This window comes from Macaca fascicularis, chromosome 7, assembly GCF_037993035.2.
Source record: "Macaca fascicularis isolate 582-1 chromosome 7, T2T-MFA8v1.1".
NCBI classification, from domain to species: Eukaryota; Metazoa; Chordata; class Mammalia; order Primates; family Cercopithecidae; genus Macaca; species Macaca fascicularis.
Window position 1 is genome coordinate 53,308,605 of NC_088381.1, and position 26,840 is coordinate 53,335,444.

At 38.7% G+C, this 26,840-nt stretch overlaps 1 protein-coding gene across 10 annotated transcripts in view; it reads right to left on the reverse strand.

Annotated features, from left to right (window-relative positions):
• NRG4 (neuregulin 4) overlaps window positions 1-26,840 on the reverse strand; it is a 122,054-nt gene that overhangs the window by 88,987 nt on the left and 6,227 nt on the right. For 3 of the 10 annotated variants that reach the window (XR_012415226.1, XM_065548218.2, XM_073996455.1), the window contains exons 3-5: window positions 26,271-26,401; window positions 25,976-26,021; window positions 25,115-25,224 (exon numbers count right to left, since the gene is read on the reverse strand). The gene's annotated coding sequence lies outside the window, so the exon portion shown is untranslated. Of the gene's footprint in view, window positions 1-21,748; window positions 21,886-25,114; window positions 25,225-25,975; window positions 26,022-26,270; window positions 26,402-26,840 lie in introns of all 10 variants that reach the window. The other 7 variants (XR_012415227.1, XM_065548220.2, XM_073996457.1 and 4 more) reach the window with 4 other exon arrangements.

The following is a 26,840-nucleotide window of genomic DNA, read 5'->3' on the forward strand; positions in this document are numbered from 1 at the left end:
CTAGAGTGTTGACCAGAGAGTGCTGGAGTACAGTAGGGAAGTGGGGAGGTACCTATAGTGATTGGAAGTCCAGGAGGTACCTACAGTGATTGGAAGCAACGGAGAGAGACACCTAGCCTCTGTGGCACTGTCTACCATGCCTGCATAGATTGATTTGGAGACAGGAGAGAATTTCCCTTTCAGGGAAATGGTAAGCAGAAGAATCTCATCAGCTGCTATTGCCACTGCAAATGCCCACAGTCCTTACTATAGGTGAATCCCACATCATCCCAAGCCCCAAGTCCAGTTTGGAGAGCTGCTGGGAATTCATGCAACTACACTGGATTATGTAGTTGCACGGATTATGAGCACAAGGTGTGCACTCCCCAACCCCCACCTATCCTGTGAGCCACACTGCTGCAGCACAGTGCCATCTTGAAATTAGAGCCACCTCTGGAATGCATCCTCCTCTGGGACCAGTAGCCATTGCGCCTCTCCAGCACTGGTGGTTCAGCTTCATTCCACTCAGCCCATAGATGGCTGATGCATAACCCCAGCTGTGCAAAGCCTGGGTCCAGGATGGGTTGCAAATCTGGTCCTACACAGCAGGGAAACCAATTCCCACTGCCTGCACTTCCAGCTGGAAGAATAGTCTAGCAGTCCTACCCAGGGTGAACCCACTGCTGAGCCAGCTAAACTGCTGCACACCCTCCCCTAAGTTAAGCAAGAAAGGACTTGGGGCTACCAAGTAGTTGACAAGCAACCCCTTGGGCTGTCTACCAAACAGATGGAGCAGCTACAAGCCTAGGATCTGAGAAACAGCCCTGCGGCACCCACCCCTCCTGCTGACACACCTCTGGCCTGCCCAAAGGCCCCACGCCTGTAATCAGAGCCTGAGAAACAGCTTCATGGGCTACTCCTAGTTCACCTTCTCCTAGGCCTCCAAGCTGCCAACCATGTAAGTCTTGGGCCTAAGAAACAGCTCTGCAGGCTGCCCCTGGCTAGCATGCCCCCAGGCTGACTGAGTAGCTGTATGTCCACTTCCTAGGCCTGACAAACAGCCCCGGGGGCTGCCCCTGGCAGATACACTCCCAGACTGAGTGGCTGTGTGTCCATGTCCTGGCTACATCTACCAGATGTGCACCCAGGCCACCCAATAAACCACCCATGTCCTAGACCAGAGAAACAACTCCAGGAGCAAACTTGAACAGACATACACCCAGGACAACTGAGAAGCCATGCATCTGCATCCCAGGCCTAAAAAACAGCCCCGTGGGATACCCCTGACAGACATGCCCTCAGGCCAGCTGAATAGCTGTGCACCCATGTCTCAGGTCTAAGAAATAGCCTTGTAAGCCATCCCTGGCAGGCATAACCCCAGACTGGCTGAGCAACCAGGTGCCTGTGCCACCAGCCAGGGTAACAACTCCAAGGCCCCGACCCCAGCAAGACTTCAAGTTGTCTGACTCACTGTGTGCATACTCGCACCCTTGACCTGAGAAAAAGCTTCACTCTCAGCAAAGCCACACCACCACTGCCAAACTCTCTCATCCTAGATTCCTGAGACACTCATAAATGTTAGTAGTGTAGATTACAGCTGAAGAAACTACCTGGAGACTATACTACATGTTAATCTAGACCCAAAACCAAGGCACCCCACCAAACTGACACCCCAAGACCCATCTATATGTATAAGTCTTTCCATAAGAAAATTGGAGGGGGCAATTGTTCCACCAAATGCATAGAAATTAACGTAGGCAAAAAAAACCAACCAAACAAACAAAAAACATAGGCAGAAAAAGCAGGCAAACATTATACCTTCAGAAGAACACAGTAATCCAGTAAGAATCCAGTCATAAGGAACTATATGAAATACCAGAAAAAGAATTCAAAATAGTACTCTTAAGGAAACTCAGTGAGATAAAAGAGAATATAGATAGACAGGGGCCAGGCACAGTGGCTCACGCCTGTAATCCCAGCACTTTGGGAGGCTGAGGCAGGCAGATCGTGAGGTCAGGAGATTGAGACCATCCTGGCTAACACAGTGAAACCCGGTCTCTACTAAAAATACAAAAAATTAGCCAGGCTTGGTGGCGGGTGCCTGTAGTCCCAGCTACTCAGGAAGCTGAGGCAGGAGAATGGCGTGAACCCAGGAGGCGGAGCTTGTGGTGAGCCGAGATCGCGTCACTGCACTCCAGCCTGGGCGACAGAGCGAGACTCCATCTCAAAAAAAAAAGAGAGAGAATATAGATAGACAACAATGAAATTTTTAAAATTCACTATTTAGATGAGAAATTCAATAAAGAAATACATATCATAAAAAAGAATCAAACAGAAATCCTGAAGCTGAAGGATTCAATTAATTAAATAAAAAATACAATTGAGGCTGGGCACAATGACTGAATCCTATAATCCCAGCACTTTTGGGAGGCCAAGGCGGGTAGATCACTTGAGGTCAAAAGTTCAAGACCAGCCTGGCCAATGTGGTGAAACCCTGTCTCTCCTAAAAAATACAAAAATTAGATTGGCATACTGGTGGGTGCCTGTAATCCCAGCTACTTGAAAGGCTAAGGGAGGAAAACCGCTTGAACCCAGAAGATGGAGGCTGCAGTAAGCCAAAATCGCACCACTGCACTCCAGCCTGAGTGACAGAGTGAGACTCTGTCTCAAAAATTTAAAAAAAAAAAAAAAATTGAGAGCATCAGTAAACAGACTAGATCAGCCAGAATAAGGAATTTCTGAATGTGAAGATAGGTCTTTTGAAGTAACACAGGCAGCCCACCCGCTACACACCCAAAAAAAGGCCTCCAAGATGTATGAGACATCATTAAGTAAACAAATATTTGCATTATGGGCATTCCAGAAGAAGAAAAGAAGGAGAAAAAAGCTAGTATTTCATTAAATATGTTTTCTGCATATTTAATGAAATAATAGCTGAAGTCATCACAGGTTTTGGGAGAGAGACAGATATCCAGATCCAGAAAGTTCAAATAATCCCACATAGATTCAACCTAAACAAGTCCTCTTCAATGCACATTATAGTCAAATTATCAAAAGTCAAAGACAAAGATAGAATTATGAAACTGCAAGAGAAAAGAATTAAGTCACATGTAAGGGAATTACCATTAGTTTGAGTGGATTCCACAGCAGAAACCTTATAGGCCAAGAGAAAATAGGATATAATCAAAGTACTGAAAGAAAAAAACTATCAGCAAAAGTATTATACCCAGCAAAGATATCCTTCAGGAATAAAGGAGAAATAAAATCTTTGCTTCCAGCCAAGAAAAACTAAGGGAATTCATCACCACTAGACTGGCTATATAAGAAATGCTCAAGGGAATCTTACATATGGAAGGGAAAAGACAATTACCACACTAATAAAAACATGAAACTATTAAACTCACTGGTAGAACTGATATACAAAGGAGAAAGAGAAAGGATTCAAACCATTTCATTACAGAAAACCAACCAACTACAAAAATAAATAAAAGAGAAACAAAGGATACACAAAACTACCAGAAAACAAACATAAAAACAGAAGGAGGTCCTCATCAATAACAACCTTGCATGCCAATGGATTAAATACTCCATTTAAAAAATATAGATTGGCTGAAAGGATAAAAAATAAAAACAAGAGGCTGGGCGTGGTGGCTCATGCCTGTAATCACAGCACTTTGGGAGGCTGAGGTGGGTGGATCACGAAGTCAGGAGATAGAGACCATCTTGGCTAACAAGGTGAAACCTCGTCTCTACTAAAAATACAAAAAATTAGCTGGGCGTGGTGGCAGGCACCTATAGTCCTAGCTACTTGGGAGGCTGAGGCAGGAGAATGGCGTGAACCCGGGAGGCGGAGCTTGCAGTGAGCTGAGATTGTGCTACTGTACTCCAGCCTGAGGGACAGAGCGAGATTCCGTCTCAAAAAATAAACAAATAAAATAAAATAAAACCAAGACCCAACTATATACTGCCTATAAGAAACTCCCTTTATCCATAAAGACTCACACAGACTGAAAGTGAAGGGATGGAAAAAGACATTCCACAAACAAAAACCAAAAACAAGCAGAAATATCTGTATTAGACAAAACAAGACTTCAATTCAAAAGTTGTACAAAGAGAAAAAGAAAGACTTTATATAATTATCAATGGATCCATTCAGCAAGAGAATATAACAGTCTTAAATATATATATGCATCCAACACCAGAGCACCCAGATAGATAAAGCAAGCTGTACAAAGAGAAAAAGAAACATTATATAATCAATGGATCCATTCAGCAAGAGAATATAACAGTCATAAATATATAGATATGCACACAGCACCAGAGCATCCAGATATATAAAGCAAATATTATTAGATTTAAAGGGAGAGACAGACTTCAATACAATAATAGTTGGGGACATCAACACCCAGTCTCAGCATTAAACAGGTCATCTAGCCAGAAAATCAACAAAGACACACTGGATTTAAACTGCACCATAGGCTAAATGGACATAATTTTCAAAACGTTTCACCCAACAACTGATTTTTTTCATCAGCACATGGGACATTCTCCAAAACTGACCACATATTAGGACACAAAACAAGTCTCAAACTTTTTTAAAAATTGAAATATCAGTATCTTATTTTACCACAATGGATAAAACTTCAAATCAATAATAAGAGAAACATCCAAAACTATACAAATACATGGAAATTAAACACCACCCTGCTGAATGGCCAATGGATTAAGAAAGAAAATAAGAAAATTAGAAAGTCCCATGAGACAAATGAAAATAGAAACACAACATACCAAAATCTATGGGACACAGCAAAAGCAGTATTAAGGGGCAAGTTTATAGTAATAAATGTCTACACAAAAAACTAGAAAGATTTCAAATAAACAATTTAATGATGCATCTCAAGGAACTAAAAAAAAGAAAGAAAAAATCAAACTCAAAATTAGTAGAAGAAATAAAGATCAGAGCAGAAATAAATAAGATTGAGAGAAAAAAATACAAAAGACCAATGAAATGAAAGTTGGTTATTTGAAAAGATAAACAAAATTGACAAATCATTAGCTAAACTAAGAAAAAAGAGAAAACCCAAATAAAAAAATCAGAAATGAAAAATGAGACATCACAACAGATATCACAGAAATACAAAGGGTCATGAACAAATACATGCCAATAAATTTGAAAACCTAGAGGAAATAGATGAGGTCCTGCCTATATACAACCTACCAAGATGGAACCAAGAAGAAATGGAAAACCTGAACAGATCAATAACAAGTAATAAAATTAAAACAGTAATAAAACAGTCTCCTAACAGAGAAAAATCTAGGACCAGATGACTTCACCATTGAACTGTAATGAACCTTTAAAGAATTATTAAAAGTAATTATCCTCAAACTGTTTAAAAAAAAAAAAAAAAGTGATTCCAGCTGGGTGTGGTAGCTCACGCCTGTAATCCCAGCACTTTGGGAGGTTGAGGCGGGTGGATCACTTTAGGCCAGGAGTTTGAGACCAGCCTGGCCAATGTAGTGAATCCCCCTCTCTACTAAAAATACACAAATTAGCCAGGTGCGATGGCCTGCACCTGTAATCCCAGGTACTTGGGAGGCTGAGCCAGGAGAATCACTTGAACCCTGGAGGGGAATGTAGGTTGCAGTGAACTGAGATGTGCCACTGCACTTCAGCCTGGGCAGCAGAGCGAGACTCCTCCTCCTTCTCCTCAAAAAAAATAAAATAAAATAAAATAAAAAAGTGATTCTATGAGGCCCGCATAACTGTGATAGCAAAACCAGATAAGAACACAACAGAAAGAGAAACTACAGGATAAATCCCCCAATGAACATAGACATAAAAGTGCTTAACAAAATACAGGCAAACCAAATACAAAATACATTAAAAAGATAATACACCTGATCAAGTGGGATTTATGTCAGGAATGCAAGTATGGTTCAACACATGCAAATCAATCAATATGATACACTATATCAACAGGATGAAGGAGAAAAACCATATGATCATGTCAATAGGTGCAGAAAAAAGCATTTGATAAAATGCAACATCCCTTCATAATTAAAAACTCTCATGAAATTAGGTATAGAAGGAAAGTACCTTAACAAAATTAAGGCCATATATGATAGACCCACAGCTAACATCATACTGGATGGACTGGAAGAAGACAAAGATGCCCACTCTCACCACTGTTATTCAACATAGTACCGGAAGTGCTACGTAGAGCAATTAGACAAGAGAAAGAAATAAAGGGTATTCAAATTAGAAAGGAGGAAATCAACCTGTCCCTGTTTGTAGATGACATGATCTTCTATATAGGAAAACCTGAAGACTCTACCAAAAAACTCTTAAAACTAATAAATGAATTCAGTAAAGTTGCAGAATACAAACATCGACATAAAAATCAGCAGTATTTCTATACATGGATGATTAACTAAACTGAAAAAGGAATCAAGACAATCCCATTTACAATAACTACAATAACATAAAATACCTAGGAATAAATTTAACCAAAGAAGTGAAGCATCTCTACAATGAATACTATAAAATGCTGATGAAATAAATTGAAGAGGACACAAACAAACTGGAAGATATGCTCATGGATCAGAAGATTTAATATTGTTTAAAATAATCATACTACCCAAGGAAACCTACAGATTCAATGCAATCCCTATCAAAACACCAATTACATTCTTCACAGAAATAGCAAAAGAAATCCTAAAAGACGCAAAACAGATAAAGCAACCCTGAACAAAAAGAACAAAGCTGCAGGCTGGGTGTGGTGGCTCATGTCTGTAATTCCAGCACTTTGGGAGGCTGAGGCAGGTGGATCACGACATCAGGAGATGAAGACCATCCTGGCTAAAATGGTGAAACTCCGTTTCTACTAAAAATACAAAAAATTAGCCGGGCGTGGTGGCACACACCTGTAGTCCCAGCTACTCGGGAGGCTGAGGCAGGAGAATTGCTTGAACCCAGAAGGCAGAGGTTGCAATGAGCCCAGATTGCACCACTGCACTCCAGCCTAGGTGACAGAGCGAGACTCTATCTCAAAAAAAAAAAAAAGAAAGAAAGAAAAAGAAAAAAAAAAAAAGAACAAAGCTGCAGACATCATGCTACAACTTCAAAATATACTACAAAACTGTAGTAACCAAAACAGCCTGGTTCTGGCATAAAAACAGACACATAGACCAATGGAACAGAATAGAGAACCCAGAATTAAAGAACCCATGCTTCTACAGCCACCTGATTTTTCACAAAGGCATCAAGGACACTCATTAGGGAAAGGACAATCTCTTCAATAAATAGTGCTGGAAAAATTAGATAGCAATATGCAGAAGGATGAAACTACTCCCCCACCCTCTAACCTTATACAAAAAGCAACTCAAAATGGATTAACAATCTAAATGAAAGACCAGAATCTATGAAACTACTGCAAGGCAACCTAGGGGAAAGACTTCAGGACACTGGTCTGGGAAAAGATTTTATGAATAACACCTCAAAGCACAGATAACAAAACAAAAATAAACAAATTTGAATTTCTAATTTAAAATCTTTCCACAAAGGAAACACTATGCCTGGATGGATTCATTGGTGAATTCCACCAAACATTTCAGGAAAAAGAGAGAATATTATACAAATTATTTTAGATACTAAAGAATGAACATTTCCCAACTCATTTTTCTGAAACCAACATAACCTTGATGCCAAAACTTGACAAGAAATTAAAGAAAAGAAAATTACTATCAATCCTCATGAACATAGACCAAAAAAATCCTTTAAAAATTAGCAAATTAAATCTAGTGATATAGTAAAAGGATAATATATCATGACCAGCAGGGTTTATCAGCATGGTTGGTCTAATATGTGTAAATTAATACAATTCACCACATTAACAAAATAAAAGATAAAGATTATATTGTCACCTCAATAGATTCAAAAAAGGCATCTGATAAAACTTCAATACCCATTCATGAGGGAAAAAAGTCTCCACAAACTAGGGGAACTTGCTTAAGCTTATAAAGAGTATCTACTGAAAACCTAAGATTAGCATCATATTTCACATTGAAATATTGAAAGCCTTTCCCCTAAGATTAGAAACAAGGCAAAGATGTCCAATTTCACTATTTCTATCACCATTATACTGGAGGTCTTAATTAGCACATGAGGACAATACAAAGAAATATAAAACATAAAAACGGGCTGGGCACGGTGGCTCATGGCTACAATCACAGCACTTTGGGAGGCCGAGGCAGGTGGATCATCTGAGGTAGGGAGTTCAAGACCAGCCTGGGCAATGTGGTGAAACCCCATCTCTACTAAAATACAAAATAAATTAGCCAGGCATGGCAGCATGCTCCTGTAGTCCCAGCTACTTGGGAGGCTGAGGCAGGAGAATTGCTTGAACTCAGGAGGTGGAGGTTGCAGTGAGCCAAGATTGTACCACTGCACTCAAGCACTCCAGCCTGGGCGACAGAGCAAGATTTCGTCTCTCCAAAAAAAAAAAAAAAAAAAAAAAATTAGCTGGATGTGGTGGCGCATGCCTGTAATCCCAGCTACTCGGGAGGCTGAAACAGGAGAATCACTTGAACCCAGGAGGTTGCAGTGAGCTGAGATCGTGCCATTGCACTCTAGCCTGGGCAAAAGAGTGAGACTCTGTCTCAAAAATAAATAAATAAATAAATAAAACCCATAAAAATTGGAAAGGAAGAATAAAGCTGTCATTATTCACAGATAAATGCTTTCCATGGTGAAAGAAAATGAGCATATGTATGGCATACATTACTCAAGAAAAGCCAGCACAGAGGGTAAACAAGAAGTAGACAGGAGAATTACCCAGTAAAAAGACTTTATATGCTAGGCACAGAGCCACCATGCTAATAACAATACATTCTTAAAAATAAGAGTAATTTAAATCAAGAAAAAGCTCAAGCTTTAAAGTTTGTTTCAAACCACTTCAATAGAGTGTTCAAATGCCAGTAGAAATAGACCAAAAAGATTTTCCAGTCAATTGGTTGAAAATACCCTTACCATACATTTAAGAATTGCCTTAGATGCTGAGTTTGCAAGTCTTACAATATTGTTAGTTTTTGTGAGGCCTGACTCAGGGTACATCAGAAAAGAAAAGCAAAATATTGTGTATAAAGCCACCAAGAAAACCACATAGAGACAACAGATCTCAATATACCCCAAATCACGTCTTAGGCATTTAGATAAATAACAGAATATTCAGTGTCAGGAGCTTTCCAATTATTTTTAAAAGCTTTTGGTTTTAAAATTTAGCATAAACAAAATGAAAAAACTTCAGACTACTTTTCTAGGAAAATTATTTTGATCACAACTTGTCAGTATGTGAATAAGTAACAAACATAAAGTCTTAAAAACGTTATTTGAAGGCCAAATATAATTTTTCTATAAACTACATCCACAGAAAAATGTCTATCCTTCTTTGCCCCATATTTTCCTTTGGTTGTTGTTCGAGCATCTCCTTGTGATATAAAAAGCTGGCACAAATGGCTATTACCATGAATTAATTTTTAGAAAGGTAAAAATAGAAAAGTAAAATCTTAAACCTCATATGATTGAGTCAACAATTGGAACAAAAAATTTTCTGAAATGATGAAAACATTTAAAAGGACAACTGAAAGTAAAAGTAGATGTTCTGATATAAGGCAGAGTAAAATAGCAGTTTGGAAGTAATAAACATTTCCTAGCAGTCAGTGATGCAGAACTAAAATACTATCTTATTCAAAAGCCATGACTACATTGAACCTATCATACTGGACTCAGCAATTTCTTTCTGAAGACTTTTATTAGGTTGTAAAACTTTGTAGCATTTCTTACTGCATGGGAAACCAATTTTCAGAAGATATTCCCTAAATACATTAAAGTGCAAGTCTTAGCTATGCAGATATTCTACTCCTAAAAGTAAAACGTAAACTGGGCTATGTATCAAGAAGATGTCTGTCAATAGTAACACCTCAATAATGCAATTTTACATGTGAATTGAATCAGCCTATTGTAAAAGTTTTTTTGTTTTGTTTTGGTTTTTTGTTTGTTTGTTTTCCCCAAAAGCTTTTCCCGGCCAGGTGTGGTGGCTCACGCCTGTCATCATGGCACATCAGGGGCCCAAGGCAGGAAGATATCTGGGGGCCAGGAGTTCAAGATCAGCCTGGGAAACACAATGAAATCCCATCTCTATTTCAAAAAATAAATCAATAAGGCTTGCCCTTACTTCATATAACCATTATTTACTAATAGGACATCATGGTTTAAAAATAAAAATGTACCTGACATTGTAGCATACAAAAGAGACTTTTATAATGTATCAGTTTAGAAAGTTTTAGGTTGTAAGTAACAGTCAACCCAGTTCACAATAGCATAAACAAATATGGATAAATTTCTCACAAGACACAACATCTTGAACAGAGTAACTGCTAAAGTTGGTTCACTAATCAATGATGTAATCAATATTTTCAGTATGTTTTCTCCACCATCCTAAGTGTGTTAACTTTTTGTATTCATTTTTATTGCCTAATGGTTCCAAGATGGTCACTTCAGCTTTAAGCATCACATCTAAGGTCAAACCCAGAAAAGGGGTTACACCCCAGCCCTGTCCTACCCTTTTATCAGAAAAGAGGAAAGTCTTCCGTGAAGTCCCCCCGCAGACTCATGAACTAGAATTGTATTACATGGCCACTGTAGCAGTAAGAAAGTTTAGAAAATCTAGTATTTAACTTTTCTAATATTTATGGTAAAAGTAAGGAATAGATATTGGATTAGATAACCAATAGCGTCTGTCACAGTCCTCAACCCAACATGCACATGCACACTTCTTGTCACACCTATGCATTAAACAGAACATACTCATTCTCTCCTCAAGAAAGACAACCCTCCTATCTCATCCAATTACTGCAAATAGCTTTAAACAGAATCCCTGGGTGATTTTCTATCTGCTATATCAAGTCCAAATATGGCAATTCCTGTCTGACCATCTGAATAGCTAAAAGGTATCGGTCTCTAGACCATCCTCCTTTGTTAATATAACTGTGAAAAAGAAAGGACAGAGTAACCCCCTTAAAATTCCCATTCAGAAAAGGGAATAATGGGAAGCACACAGTTGTCAACAGCCCACAATCCACACTGTATCTTAAAGACAGAAACGGCAGATTCTTTGGCAGGCAGTAAGGTAAATTCCTTGGTTAGTCAATCTGCTAGGTCCTGGTATAAGTCTCAGGAGCATCTGCTTTGTCATTGTCCTCTTTGGCCACATCTAAGGTAGTTTCTAAACAGACACCCTTCCCAGGGGCTCCACAGCTTTTGTAGCCCACTTCACACTGGTTTGATTTAGAGTGGTGGATATGAGAATTGCCTGGAGGGAAAAACTTCTGTTTTGTTTGCTTCACATCAACTCCTTGTGTGAATAACCTAAAAAAAAAAAAAAAAAAAAAAAAATTCCACAGTAGAATGTTTCACCCTATAATGGGTGAGTGACATTGGGAGAAAAATCATTGTGTCTACTTTCTTCATCTATATATGAGGGCAGAGTTAGAAGGGGACACAATGATAATGCCTCATTCAAAGGGATATCTGAGTATCAGATGAATTTATACATGTAAAATGCCTGGAACGTAGGAAGGATTCAACAAGTGCTAGCTATTATCATTACTTTTAATTGGGAAACTTAAATAGTGTATGACCACCTAACTCCTACCGAATGGGGAAAAATCCAAGGCCTTTCCTCTAAGGACTAGAACCAGATAAGGATGTCCACTCTCACTACTGTTATTTGACATAATACTGGAAGTCCTGGATGGAGCAATTAGACAGGAAAAAGAAATAAAGAGAATCCAAACTGGAAAGGAAGAAGTCAAATTAGCCTTGTTTGCAGATGACATGACCTTATTCATAGAAAAACCTAAAGACTCCACCAAAAAAAAAAAAAAAAAAAAGTTTGAGCTGAGAAACTCAGTAAAGTTGCAGGAGGCAAAAATCAACATACAAAAATCAATACTATTTCTATATGCCAAAAGCAAACAATCTGAAAAAGAAATCAAAAAAGCAATCTTGAGGGGTAGAGCAAGATGGCAGAATAGAAGGTCCTACCAATCATCTCCCCTGCAGGAACACCAAATTCAACAACTATCTACGTACAAAAAAAGCACCTTATAAGAACCAAATATCAGGTGAGCCTTCACAGCACCTGATGTTAACTTCACAGTTCTGAAAGAGAAACTTAAGAGAGTAGGAAAGAATTTTGAATCATTGATGCTACTCCTCCCCTATCCCATCACAGTAGTCAAGTGGTGTGAAGAAATCTGTGTGCTTGGGGAGATTGAGAACACAGAGACTGTGAGACTTTACATTGAACTCAGTGCTGTAACAGTATAAAGCAAAACTGGGCTGAACTTAGCTGACACCCAGCTACAGAGGGAACATTCAGATAAGCCCTAGCCAGAGGAGAATCACCCATCACAGCAGCTGGAACTTAAGTTCTAGCAAGCTTTATCATTGTGGCCCGAAGTGCTTTGGGGCTCTAAATAAACTGTAAAGGCAGTCTAGGCCCCAAGAACGGCAAGTTTTAGTGTTGAGTTGGGCTTGAAGCCAGTGGACTTGCCAGTCATGAGACTTACTGAGACACAAGGCTGGGCATCTAAGGGAGTGCTTGCACTACCCCTCCCCCAACCCCAGGCAACACAGCTGTGACTCCATAAAAGTCACAAAAGAGCCACAAGCTGTGTTGCCTGGTGTTGAAAAGGGGGTAGTGCAAGCACTCCCTTTCCACCTGAGAGGAGAGGAGAGGGAGAGTAAAGAGGAATTTTGTCTTGCACCTTGGACACCAGCTCAACCACAGTAGGATACAATACTAGTCAGAACTGTAAGGCCCCCATTCCAGTCCCTAGCTCCCAGATGACATTTCTAGACACACCCTGGACCCGGAGGGAACCTGATTCCTTGAAAGGAAGGACCTATTCCTGGCAGGATGCATTATCTGCTGGCTAAAGAGCCCTTGAGACCCTGAATAATCAATAGTGATACTCAGGTAGTACGGTATGGGCCTTGGGTGAGACTCTGAGACACACTGGCTTCAGGTGAGACCCAGCACATTCCCACCTGTGGTGGCTATGGTAAGAGATTCCTTCTGCTTGAGAAAAGCAGAGGAAAAAGTGGAGACTTTGTCTTGCATCTTAAGTACAAGCTCTACCACAATGTGGTATAGCACCAATCAAGCTCTTGGGGTCCCTGATTCCAGGCCTTGGCTCTTGCATGGCATTTCTGGACATGGCCAGGGCCAGGAGGGACCCCACTTCCCTGAAGAGTGAGTCCCAGGCCTGGTAGCATTCACCACAAGCTAACTGAAGAGCCCTCAGGCCTTAAGTGAACACTGGTGGTAGCCTAGCAGTACCCCCTGTGGGCCTTGGGTGGTAGTGACCATAAGGTGAGGGTCTTCTGCCTGTGAAAAGGAGAGGGAAAAGTGAGAACTGCTTTTGATGGTTTGAAAGCCCACTTAGCCACAGTGGAATACAACACCAGGTAGACTTCTAAGGTTTTTGACTCCAGTCCTTAGCTCCCAGATGGCATCTCTGGACCTGCCCAAGGCCTGCAGGAACTTGCCCCCTGAAGGGAAGGACACAAGCCTGGTTGGCTTCACTAGATGTTGACTGTAGAGCCCTAGGGCTTTGAATGAACATAGGTGGCAGCCAGGTACTGGTTACAGCGGGCCTTGGGCAAGACCCAGTGCTGTGCTGGATTCAGGTCTAACCCAGCACAGTCCCACTGGTGGTGGCCATAGGGGTGTTTGTGTCACCCTACTTCCAGCCAGAGGTGGCTCAGCACAGACAGAGAAACTCCATTTGCTTGGGAGAAAGTAAGGGAAGAGAATAAGAATCTCTGCCTGGTAAACCAGAGAATTTTTCCAGATTTATCCAATATCACCAAGATGGTACTTCTACAAGTCTGCAAGAACCACAGCATTACTGGGCTTGAGGTGCCCCGTAATGCAGATATGGCTTAGATCTTAGATCACGACACTCAAAGTCCTTTTGAATACCTGGAAAGCCTTCCCAAGACAGGTGGATACAAACAAGCCTAGACTGAGAATATTGCAATGAATACCTAACTCTTCAATGCCCAGACACCAGCGAATATCCACAAGCATCAAGACTATCCAGGAAAACATACCCTCACCAAATGAACTAAATAAGCTGCCAGAGACCAATCCTGAAGAAACAAAAATACATGACCTTTCAGACAGAATTTAAAATTGCTGTTTTGAAGAAACTTAAAGAAATTCAATATAACACAGAGAAGAAATGCAGAATTATATCAGATAAATTTAACAAAGAGATTGAAATAATTGAAAAGAATAAGTAGAAATTCTGAAGGTGAAAAATGCAACTGACATATTGAATAATGCATGAGAGACTCTAATAGTAGAACTGATCAAGCAGAAGACAGAATTCGTGAGCTTCAAGACAGGCTATTTGAAAACACAGTTAGACACAGATTAAAACAAAATAAAGAATGAAGCACACCTACATTATCTAGAACATAGCCTCAAAAGGGCAAATCTAAGAGTTATTGACCTTAAAGAGAAGGTAGAGAAAGGGGTAGAAACTTTATTCAAAGGGATAATTAGAGAGAAATTCATAAACCTAGAAAAACATATTAATAACCAAGTACAAAAAGGCTGGCTGGGTGTGGTGGCTCACACCTGTAATCCCAGCACTTCAGGAGGCTGAGGCAGGTGGACCATTTGAGGCCAGGAGTTTGAGACCAGCCTGGCCAACATGGCAAAATCCTGTCTCAAATACAAAGTCAGCTGGGTGTGGTGGCACACACCTGTGCTCTCAGCTACTTGAGAGGCTGAGGCATGAGAATCATTTGAACCTGGGAGGCAGAGGTTGAGGTGAGTCGAGATTGCACCACTACACCCCAGCCTAGGCAACAAAGCAAGATTCTGTACCCACCCCCCTGTCAAAAAAAAAAAAAAAAAGTAATAGCCTTTAATGTAAGTGGACTAGACTCTTCAATCAAAAGACAAGGTGGCTGAATGGATAAGAAAAAAACAAAAAAACAAAAACAAACCAAAAAAAAAAAAAAACAAAAAAAAACCACAAGACCCAATGATCTGTTGCCTATAAGAAACACACTTTACCTATAATGACACACATAGACTGAAAATAAAGAGACAGAAAAAGATATTTCATACCAACAGAAACCAAAAAAGAGCAGGAGTGCTATACATATATCAGACAAAATAGATCCCATGACAAAAACTTTAATAAGAGACAAAGAAGGTCATTATATAATAATGAAGGGGTCAATTCAGCAAGAGAATATAACCATTTTAAATATATATGCACCCAACACTAAAGCACCCAGATATATAGAGCAAATATTTGAGCTACAGAAAGAGATAAACTCCAATATAATAATAGCTGGAGATTCAACACCCCACTTTAAGCATTGGACAGATCTTCCAGGCAGAAAATAAACAAAGAAACATTAGACTTAATCTGTGCTATAGACCACATGGACCAAATAGATACATACAGAACATTTAATCCAACAGCTACAGAATACACAATCTTTTCCTCAGCACATGGGTCATTCTCAAGGATAGACCATATGTTAGGTCAAAAAACAAGTCTTACAATATTTTAAAAAACTGAAATAATATCAAACATCTTTTCTGGCCACAATGGAGTAAAACTAGAAATCAATAATGAGAGGGATTTTGGAAACTATACAAACACATAGAAATTACATAATAGGCTCCAGAATGACCAGTGAGTCAATGAAGAAATTAAAAAGGAAACTGAAACATTTCTTGAAACAAATGATAATGGAAACACAACATGCCAAAACCTATGGAATATAGCAAAAACAGTACCGAGAGAGAAGTTTATAGCTATAAGCACCTACATTTAAAAAGTAGGAAAACATCAAATAAACAAGCTAATGATGCATCTAAAAGAAATAGAAAAGCAAAAGCAAACTGAACCCAAAAATCAGAAGAATAAAGAGCAGAGATAAAATTGAAATGAAGAAAATACAAAAGATCAATGAAATAAAAAGCTGGTTTTTTGAAAAGATAAACAAAACTGATAAACTTTTAGCCAGACTAAGAAAAAAAGAGGAGACACAAATAAATAAAATCAGAGATGAAAAAGGAGACATTACAACAAATACTGCAGAAATTCAAAGGATCATTAGAGGCTACTATGAGCAAATATATGTCAATAAATTGAAAAGCCAAGAAGAAATGGATAAATTCCTAGATATATACAACCTACCAAGATTGAACCATGAAGAAATCCAAAACCTAAACAGACTAATAACAACTAATAAGATCAAAGCCATATTAAAAAGTCTCCCAACAAAGGAAAGCTTGAGACCAATGACTTCACTGCTGAATTTTATCAAACATTTAAAAAATAACTAGGCCGGGCGCGGTGGCTCAAGCCTGTAATCCCAGCACTTTGGGAGGCCGAGACGGGTGGATCATGAGGTCAGGAGATCAAGACCATCCTGGCGAACACAGTGAAACCCCGTCTCTACTAAAACTACAAAAAAAACTAGCCGGGCGAGGTGGTGGGCGCCTGTAGTCCCAGCTACTTGGGAGGCTGAGGCAGGAGAATGGCGGGAACCCGGGAGGCGGAGCTTGCAGTGAGCTGAGATCCGGCCACTGCACTCCAGCCTGGGCGACAGAGCGAGACTCCGTCTCAAAAAAAAATAAATAAATAAAAATAAATAAATAAAAAATAAAAAATAACGAATACCAATACTACTCAAACTATTCTGAAAAAGAAAGGAGGAAGGAATAGTTCCAAGCTCATTCTACAAGGTCAATATTACCCTCATATCAAAACCAGATAAAAACACATTTAAAAAAAAAAAAGCTGTAGTCCAATAGCCCTGGTTAACACTGATGCAAAAATCTTCAACACAACACTGGCAAACCAAATTCAATAACATACTAAAAATATCATTTGTCATGACCAAGTGAGATTTATCCCATGGATGCAAGGATGGTTCAACATACATAAATCAATGTGATACATCATATCAATAGAACAAAGAACAAAAATAATATGATTATTTCAATTGATGCTGAAAAAGCATTTGATAAAATTCAACATTTCATTGTGATAAAAACTCTCAAAAACCTGGGAATAGAAGGAACATACCTCAACATAATAAAAGCTATATATGACAGACCCATAGCTAGTATCATACTGAATGTAGAAAAACTGAGTCTTTCTTCTAAGATCGGGAAGATGACAAGGACGCCCACTTTCACCACTGTTATTCAACATGGTATTGGAAGTTCTACCTAGAGCAATCAGACAAGAGAAAGAAATAAAGGGCATTCAAATTGGAAAGGAAGAAATCAAATTATCATTGTTTGCAGATGATATGATCTTATACTTGGAAAAACCTAAAGACTTCATCAGAAAATTTAGAACTGCTAAACCAATTCAGCAAAGTTAGAGGACACAAAATCAACAAACAAAAATTAGTAGCATTTCTATATGCCAAAAGTGAACAATCTGAAAATGAAATCAAGAAAGTAATCCCATTTACAATAACTACAAATAAAAAAAGTATCTAGGAATTCATTTAATCAAAGAAGTGAAAGCTCTCTACAATGAAAACTATACCAATGCAAGAAATTGAAAAAGACACAAAAAATGGAATGATATTTCATGTTCATAGATTGGAAGATTCAATATTGTTAAAATGTCCACACTACCCAAAGCAATCTACAGATGCAATGCAATCTCTATCAAAATACCAATGACATTCTTCACAGAAATAGAATAAACAATCCTAAAATTTATATGGAACCAGAAAAGACCCAGAATAGCCAAAGCCATCCTAAGCAAAAAGAACAAAACTGAATAAATCACATTACTTGACTTCAAATTACACTGCAGACTTATTGTAACCAAAACAGCATGATACTGGCATAAAAACAGATACATAGACTAATGGAACAGAATAGAGGACCCAGAAATAAATCCATACATTAACTCATTTTTGACAAAGGTGACAAGAACATACTTGGGGAAAGGACAGTCTCTTCAATAAATGGTGCTGGGAAAACTGGATATCCATATGCAGAAGAATGAAACTTGACCCCTATCTCTCACCATATACAAAAATCCAAATCAAAATAGGATTATAGACTTAATTCTAAGATGTCAAACTATGAAACTACTAACAAAAAAATTGGGGAAACTCTCTAGGACATTGGAGTAGGCAAAGATTTCTTGAGTAGGCTGCGCACAGTGGCTCACGCCTGTAATCCCAGCACTTTGGGAGGCCAAGGTGGGTGAATTATGAGGTCAGGAGATTGAGACCATCCTGGCTAACATGGTGAAACCCCACCTCTACTAAAAATATAAAAATTTAGCCAGGCGTGGTGGCAGGTGCCTGTAGTCCCAGCTACTTGGGAGGCTGAGGCAGGAGAATGGCATGAACCCAGGAGACAGAGCTTGCAGTGAGCCAAGATCATGCCACTGCATTCCAACCTGGGTGACAGAGTGAGACTCCATCCCAAAAAAAAAAAAAAAAAAAAAAAAGATTTCTTGAGTAATACCCCACAAGCACAGGCAACCAAAGCCAAAATGGACAAATGGGATCATATCAAGTTAAAAGGTTTCTACACAGCAAAGGAAACAATCAACAAAAGGCTTCTCCACAGCAAAGGAGATACTCAAAAAAGAAACAATCCACAGAATGGAGAAAATATTTGCAAACTGCCCATCTGACAAGGGATTATAACCAGAATATACAAGGAGTTCAAACAACTCTATATGAGAAAAAGCCTAATAATCTGGTATGAAAATGGACAGAAGATCTGAATGGACATTTCTCCAAAGAAGACATACAAATGGCATACAGACATATGAAAAGGTGCTCAACATAACTGAACATCAGAGAAATGCAAATCAAAACTACAATGAGATATCATCTTACACCAGTTAAAATGGCTTTTATCCAAAAGACAGACATTAACAAATGCTGGAGGAGATATGGAGAAAGGGAAACACTCACATACTGTTGGTGGGAACCACTATGGAGAACACTTTGGAGGTTCCTCAAAAAACTAAAAATAGAGTTACCATATGACCCAGCAATTGCACTCTGAGATATACACCCAAAAGAAAGGAAGTCAGTACATCGAAGAGATATCTACACTCCCATGTTTACTGCAGCACTATTCACAAGAGCTAAGATTTGGAAGCAACCTAAGCATCCATCAACAGATGAACAGATAAAGAAAATTTGGTACATACATACAATGGAGTACTATTCAGCCATAAAAAATGAATGAGATCCTATAATTTGCAACAACATGGATGGAACTGGAGGTCCCTATGTTAAGTGAAACAAGCCAGGCACAGAAAAACAAACTTCGCATGTTCTCACTTATTTGTGGGAGCTAAAAATTAAAACAATTTAACTCATGGAGGTAGACAGTGGAAAGACGATTAACAGAGGCTGGGAAGGGTGGAGCAGGGGGCTGATTGGGAGAAGTGTGGATGGTTAATGGGTCCAAATTACTTAGAAAGAATCAATAAGACCTAGTATTTCCTAGCACAATAGGGTGACTATAGTGAAAAATAATGTAATTGTACATTTAAAAATAACTAAGAGTATAATTGGATTGTTTGTAACACACAGGATAAATGCTTGAGGGGATGGATACCCCATTTACCCTGATGTGATTATGCATTGCGTGCATGTATCAAAATAGCTCATGTAACCCATAAATATACCATGCTCCCACAAAAATTAAAAATAAAGCAATTTCATTTATAATAACTACAAAAATATATAAAATACCTAGGAATCAATCTAACTAAAGAAGTGAAAGATCTATACAAGCAAAACTATGAAACTCTGATGAAAGAAATTGAAGAGGACACACACACAAAAGGAAAGATATTCCATGCTCATGAATTGGAAGAATTAATATTGTTAAAATGATAAAACTACCCAAAGCAATTTACAGATTCAATGCAATCTCTATCAAAATGTGAATGGCATTCTTTATAAAAATAGGGAAAATTTTCTTAAATTTATACGGAACTACAAAAGACCTAGAATAGACAAAGCAATCCTGAGCAAAAAGAACAAAGCTGAAGGTATCACACTACCTGACTTCAAAATTTACTACAAAGCTATGGTAACCAAAACAGCATGGTACTGGCATAAAAACAGACACATAGACCAATGGAACAGAATGGAAAATCCAGATGTAAATCCACACATTTATTGCCAACTCATCTTTGACCAACGTGCCAAGAACATATAATGGGGAAAGGTTACCAGATGCAGAAGAATGAAACTAGACCCCTAGCTGTCACCACACACCAAAACCAAATCAAAATGGATTAAAGACAAATATTTAATCCCGAAACTATGAAACTACAGAAGAAAACATTGGCGAGATGTTCCATGACATTGGTCTGGGTAAAGATTTTTGGGGTAAGACCTCAAAAGCACAGGCAACCAAAGCAAAAATAGACAAATGGGATTACATCAAGCTACAAAGCTTCTGCACAAGGAAACAATCAACAAGTTGAAGAGACAGCCCACAGAATGGGAGAATATATTTGCCAACTATCCATCTGACAAAGAATTAATAACCAGAATATATATGGAGCTCAAACAACTCAATAGCAAAAAAAAAACCATATAATCTAAAGTTTAAATGGGCAAAAGACTTGAACAGACATTTCTCAAAAGAAGACATACAAATGGTCAACATGTGAATGAAAAAAACATTCAACATGACTAACCAGAGAAATGCAAATCAAAACCATGATGAAATATCATCTCACCCCAGTTAAAATGCCTTTTATGAAAACGACAAGGAATAAAAGATACTGGTGAGGATGCAGAGAAGGGAAAGCTCTCATACACTGTTGGTGGGAATGTAAATTAGTATAGCCTCTATGCAGAACAGTATAGTGGCTTCTCAAAAGCCTAAAAATAGATCCACCATATGATCCAGCAATTCCACTACTGAGTCTACATCCAAAAGAAAGGAAATCAATATATCAAAGGGCTATCTGTACTCCCATGTATATTGCAGCACTATTAGCAATAGCCAAAATATGAAATCATCCTAAGTGCCTATCAATGGATGAATAAAGAAAATAGGATATACGTACACACTGGAGTATTATTCATCCATAAAAAAAGAATGAAATCCCATCATTTGCAGCAACATAGATGGATCTGGAAGCCAATTATGTAAGCAAAATAAACCAAGCACAGAAAGACAAATATCATGTTCTCACTCATATATAGAAGCTAAAACAAAGTGAATCTCATGAAGACAGAGAGTAGAACAGTGGTTACCAAAGGCCATTAATGATAGAGGAGAGGGAAAAAAGGAATATAAATGTATTTATTACCACTAAACTGGACACTTAAAAATGGTAAAGATGGTAAATTTTAAATGTGTATTTTATCTCAAAAAAAGTGAAAAAAAATAGTGTATGGTTGCGGTCTCTGCAAATGTAAAATGATTTAATAATAAAGATTCACTTTATATGCTAAATATGAAATAACACAAATTCCCCAAATTAATAATTCATCAAGAATTACAGTTTCAGCCCGATGCAATGGCTTGCAACTACAATCCCAGCTACTTGGGAGGCTGAGGTACAGGATCACCTGAGCCCAGGAGTTCAAGACCAGCCTGGGCAACGTGGTGAGACCATGTGTCTAAAAAAATTTTTTTTTTACTTAGCTGACTGTGATGGCACAGGCCTGTAGTCCCAGCTACTCCAGAGGCTGAGGTGGGAGGATCCCTGGAGCCCAGGAGTTCAAGGCTGTGGGGAGCAATGATCTTGTCACTGTACTCCTGGGTGACAAGAGAAACCCTGTTTCAAAAAAAAAAAGTAGTTTCAAAAGCTGGTTGGAGGCTGGGCACAGCAGCTCATGCCTACAATCCCGGCACTTTGGGAGGCCAAGGCAGGCAGATCATTTGAGGCCAGAAGTTTGAGGCTAGCCTGGCCAATGTCGTAAAACCCCATCTCCACTAAAAATACCAAAATTAGCCAGATGTGGTGGTGCATGCCTGTAATTCTACCTACTTGGGAGGCTGAGGCAGGAGAATCACTTGAACCCGGGAGGCAGAGGTTGCAGCAAGCTGAGATCAGGCCACTATACTCCAGCTTGGGCAACAGAACGAGACTCTGACTCAAAAAAAAAGCTGGTTGGTGAATATGATTTATAAACTCTGAGGCTACTGCCACATGGCAATATCAAACTTTCCATTCTTTGCTGCCAGAAATAGTCTTGAATTATGCATGTCTCTACAAAATGCTATAGCTCTGTATAGAAATGTAAAGGAGAAAAAAATCACAGTGCTCCCCACCCTCACTATCCTAAGCACTGCCTCTCATACATACCTTGGTCTTTCTAAAGATTTCCCACGTCCTTGAAGCCTAGAAACTCAGTCTACAATCAATATCCAAATAGGGGCCGGGAGCAGTGGCTCATGCCTGTAATCTCAGCACTTTGGGAGGCTGAGGTTGGTGGATCACCTGAGGTCAGGAGCTCGAGACCAGCCTGGCTAACATGGTATACCCCGTCTTGACTAAAACTACAAAAATTAGCCAGGCATGGTGGTGCATGTCTGTGGTCCCAGCTACTCAGGAGGCTGAGGCAGGAGAATGGCTTGAACTCAGGAGGTGGAGGTGCAGTGAGCTGAGATCATGCCACTGTACTCCAGCCTGGGCAACAGAGCAAGACTAGGTCTCAGAAAAGAAAAAAAAATCCAAATAGGATATGTCTGTCAACATTGTTCCAGGAAAACTTCTCTGAAATAAGAGGGTCAATCAGCCTAGTTACTTTTCATATGTGTATGCTCTTCTCAGGCCTGGGGTAATTATCATGCCCTCCCACCCACAACACACATACATACACACACACAGACACGCACTCTCTCTCTGACCATTTTCCTGAGTATATTTCCTCAGTATATATAATTGGTCATCCTTAACATCTCCTTGCTTACAAAGAAATATTATCTTAAAGTTCCTAATTTTTCCTCAACTTGTATCTATTTTTTCTCCTACTCAAATATTTCTTTCATTTCCATTTTATTTGCTCACCCCATATGCACAAGCCTCTTTTTCCTTTTACCTCCAACTCTCCCATCCTCACTCTCAAACTCTCCTATCCACATTCACTCTATATCCAATTCTTCAACATTTCAGTCATTCTTCCCCTTCTGCCCTATTCGTCAACCTTATCTACTGGAAAGTCTATTTCTTTGAGGACAAACCCTTTTTATTCTAAATTTATTTTTCACTTCTGTGCACTTCACTCTAATAAAAATCTGGTTCTCTTTTAGATTACAAGGTGCCTTTTTCAATAAAACCACTTACTTCACTTAATTTCTACTCTTTCTCTAACTCAATAGAAAGAATAACACCCCTTTCCTTGCTCCCACATGCCATTTTCAGATTACCATACTGTAGTCTATTTCTCGTTGTTTGAAATCTCCACCCTATCCCACATTTTGGGGAACCATTCTTAACAATCCCACATGAACACACTGTTCTTTAAATCTGTCCTCCCATCCTTCTCTCTAGTCTTGGTAGAGATGATACATTAAGAGTCCACAATTCAATTTCTGTCAGTGGTAACATATGTGTACTTGGAGAGTACTACAAGAGCCAAGAAAAATTAAATATGTTAATGATGGTCACACGGCCAAGAATGGCATAAATTGGATAAGACCTATGACTATTTCTATGCTCCTAAAATAACTATCATTCTCCATAGTCTTAAAGTTCTATAAGTTTACCTATTCTATCATTAGAAATATATCATGTTAGCCTTAGACATAAATAACCGTCTGCATTTCAAAGTAAGCCATAGCATCATAAGGTTAGAAGACCTCATGATGGGTGTATAAGTGGTAGATAAGCTTTTCTCAGCAGATATTCACTACTTAGAAAGTCTTCTAGAAAGAGGATTCTACAATTTCCAAAAGTAAATAACTACAACCTCAAATATTCTTAATTTCAAAATCTTTGATTTTTCTAATCTACTTTTTTCCTGCTGTTTTTCCCTTGTAGAGGTTAGAAAAGAACAGGCACCATCCTCTGTATGACAGCATCTCATCTACTGGAAAAGCATTATTGTTGCCCCAAGCCCTCATTTCGTTTTTGTTTTTGTTTTTTTTGAAACGGAGTCTCACTCTATTGCCCTGTCTGGAGTGTAATGGCATGATCTTGGCTCAATGCAACCTCCGCCTCCCGGGTTCAAGCAATTCTCCTCCCTCAACCTCCCAAGTAGCTGGGATTACAAGCGCTCACTACCACCCTCGGCCATTTTTTAAAATTATTTTTATTTTTTTGTATTTTTGTAGAGACGGAGTTTCACCATGTTGGGCAGGCTGGTCTTGAACTCCTGACCTCTTGATCTGCCCGCCTTGGCCTCCCAAAGTGCTGGGATTACAGGCATGAGTCACCATGCTCAGCCTAAAACTTTAATTCTATTCACGTTATTTTTAAATCACAAAGACCAGACTTAAACTTAACCAGCAACAGCACTTTGTTGTTTCTATTTTTCTAAATAAATACATATAATTGAACATACTTCTTTTTTTTTTTTTTTTGAGACAGAGTCTCGCTGTATCGCCCAGGCTGGAGTGCAGTGGCGCGATCTCAGTTCACTGCAAGCTCCACCTCCCGGGTTCACGCCATTCTCCTGCATCAGCCTCCAGAGTAGCTGGGACTACAGGCGCCCACCACCATACCCGGCTAATTTATTTTTGTCATTTTAGTAGAGACGGCGTTTCACCGTGTTAGTCAGGATGGTCTTGATCTCCTGACCTCATGATCTGCCCACCTCAGCCTCCCAAAGTGTTGGGATTACAGGCGTGAGCCACCGTGCCTGGCCTAATTGAACATACTTCTATACATACGGTCTTCTCAAACAGAATTGAAACACATAAAACTAACACTACAGAATTTTCCATATTGCAGAGACTACCTTATTGTCTCTTAGTTAAATCAAACCAATGATCTAGGATTATAATTAACAAATTATGGCTACATATATAGCCCCAAAACATTTAAAAGAATGAATACTTACCTGATCTGTCCTTGGATGAAAATTTTTCCTCTAAATTGCAGAGTAGAGAGGAAACTGGTTCTCTTTTATGGTTCACACTATTTCTTCTGCTTTAATAGAATTTGTGGCCACTATAAAGAAATAAACAAGAACAGAATATTTATATAACAATTTTAGTAATACACGAAGAGAAGGAAAGTAGAATATATATGCAAATTTCATATGAATGTTTTTCTTTTACTTAGTGTACCTCAAAGGACTTTTTAGTAAGAAGCAGAAGTTTCACTTTGTCGACATGTTTAATTTTTCTCCTTTTCACAACTTTTTAAGTCCCAGAAAAACTACTGTTACTATTTCCAAATAAAAGGCTAGGAGTTGGGTTAAGAGGGAAATATAATTTTACTAAAAGATTAGACGGTGGTGAGGAGCCACTTCATACTATGCAAACAGGGATTTTGGAAGGACGAGGAATTATATTTCTTTTATTATGAAAGTTACTTTTTATGTTTTGTGTTCCCCAAGAAAAAAAATGTTACAGGTATTATCACAGATAGAAGCCTAATATGGCTTGTCGTTTTAATAAGGTGGTAGTCTTTGTGGGAAAGAAGAGGAAAAAAAGTAGTATATGATCTATCTTCCATTTAGAAAGTTAATTTTCTCAAAGAGCTTTTACTTTATTTGGCACTAAGATCAAGGCAATAGCTCAGATTACCTTAATCATATCAAAGTGGCATATATTAATACAAATTTTTATTTAAGTCAATAGAATGCAACAATCAATTCTTCAGAAGTTTATGGGCCTTCTGTAGTCAAACAAATAACGAACATAAAAGGTTTAAGAATAATTTTTTTGTAACTACAAAACATAAAAAATTTATCTACCTTCAAATTTGATGCTGGTTCTTTATTTTTCTGATTCACTTTTAGTCTGTTAGAAAGTAAAAAGATAAATTTTCTCCTTTATGTAAAGATAATCATAGAATCATAAAAATTTAGAGTTAGAAAAAAACTTAGAGAACTTCTAGATAGAGTAAGCACAAGTCTCTCTAAATTAGAGACTTTCATTTATTTGCCATACTCAAAGTTACAGAATGAACTGGAGCTGGAACTCTGGAATCCAGAATGCTTTTCCTACTACTTAATGATTCCTCATTAAGGCACAACTTTGTGTACATACGTGAGGCAGTGAGGCACCAGTGTTGAATTTAAAGTCTCTGAATCAGACTCCCCAAGTTTGAATCTCGGTTCCTTACTAGCTGTGTGATCTTGAGCAGGCTACTTAATCCCTCTGTGCCTCGGTTTCTTCATCTGTAAAATGAGATTAATAACTAGAACTCCCCAATGGGACTGCTATGAAAAAATAAATTAGTATATATAAAGCACATAGAATGTGCCTGACATATGGTAAGCATTCAACAAATGTCAGCAAGTACTAGGATTCTTTTAATAAACACATGGATATGTACTTGCTAGGTTTTATTTATTTATTTATTTATTTATTTATTGAGACAGAGTCTTGCTCTGTCGTCCAGGCAGGAGTGCAGTGGCACAATCTTGGCTCACTGCAACCTCCACCTCCCAGTTCAAGCAATTCTCCTGTCTCAGTCTCCTGAGTAGCTGGGACTTCCAGCGTATGCTACCATGCCCAGCTAATTTTTGTATTTTTAGTAGAGACAGGGTTTCATCATGTTGGCCAGGCTGGTCTCAAACTCCTGACCTCAAGTGATCTGGGATTACAGGCATAAGC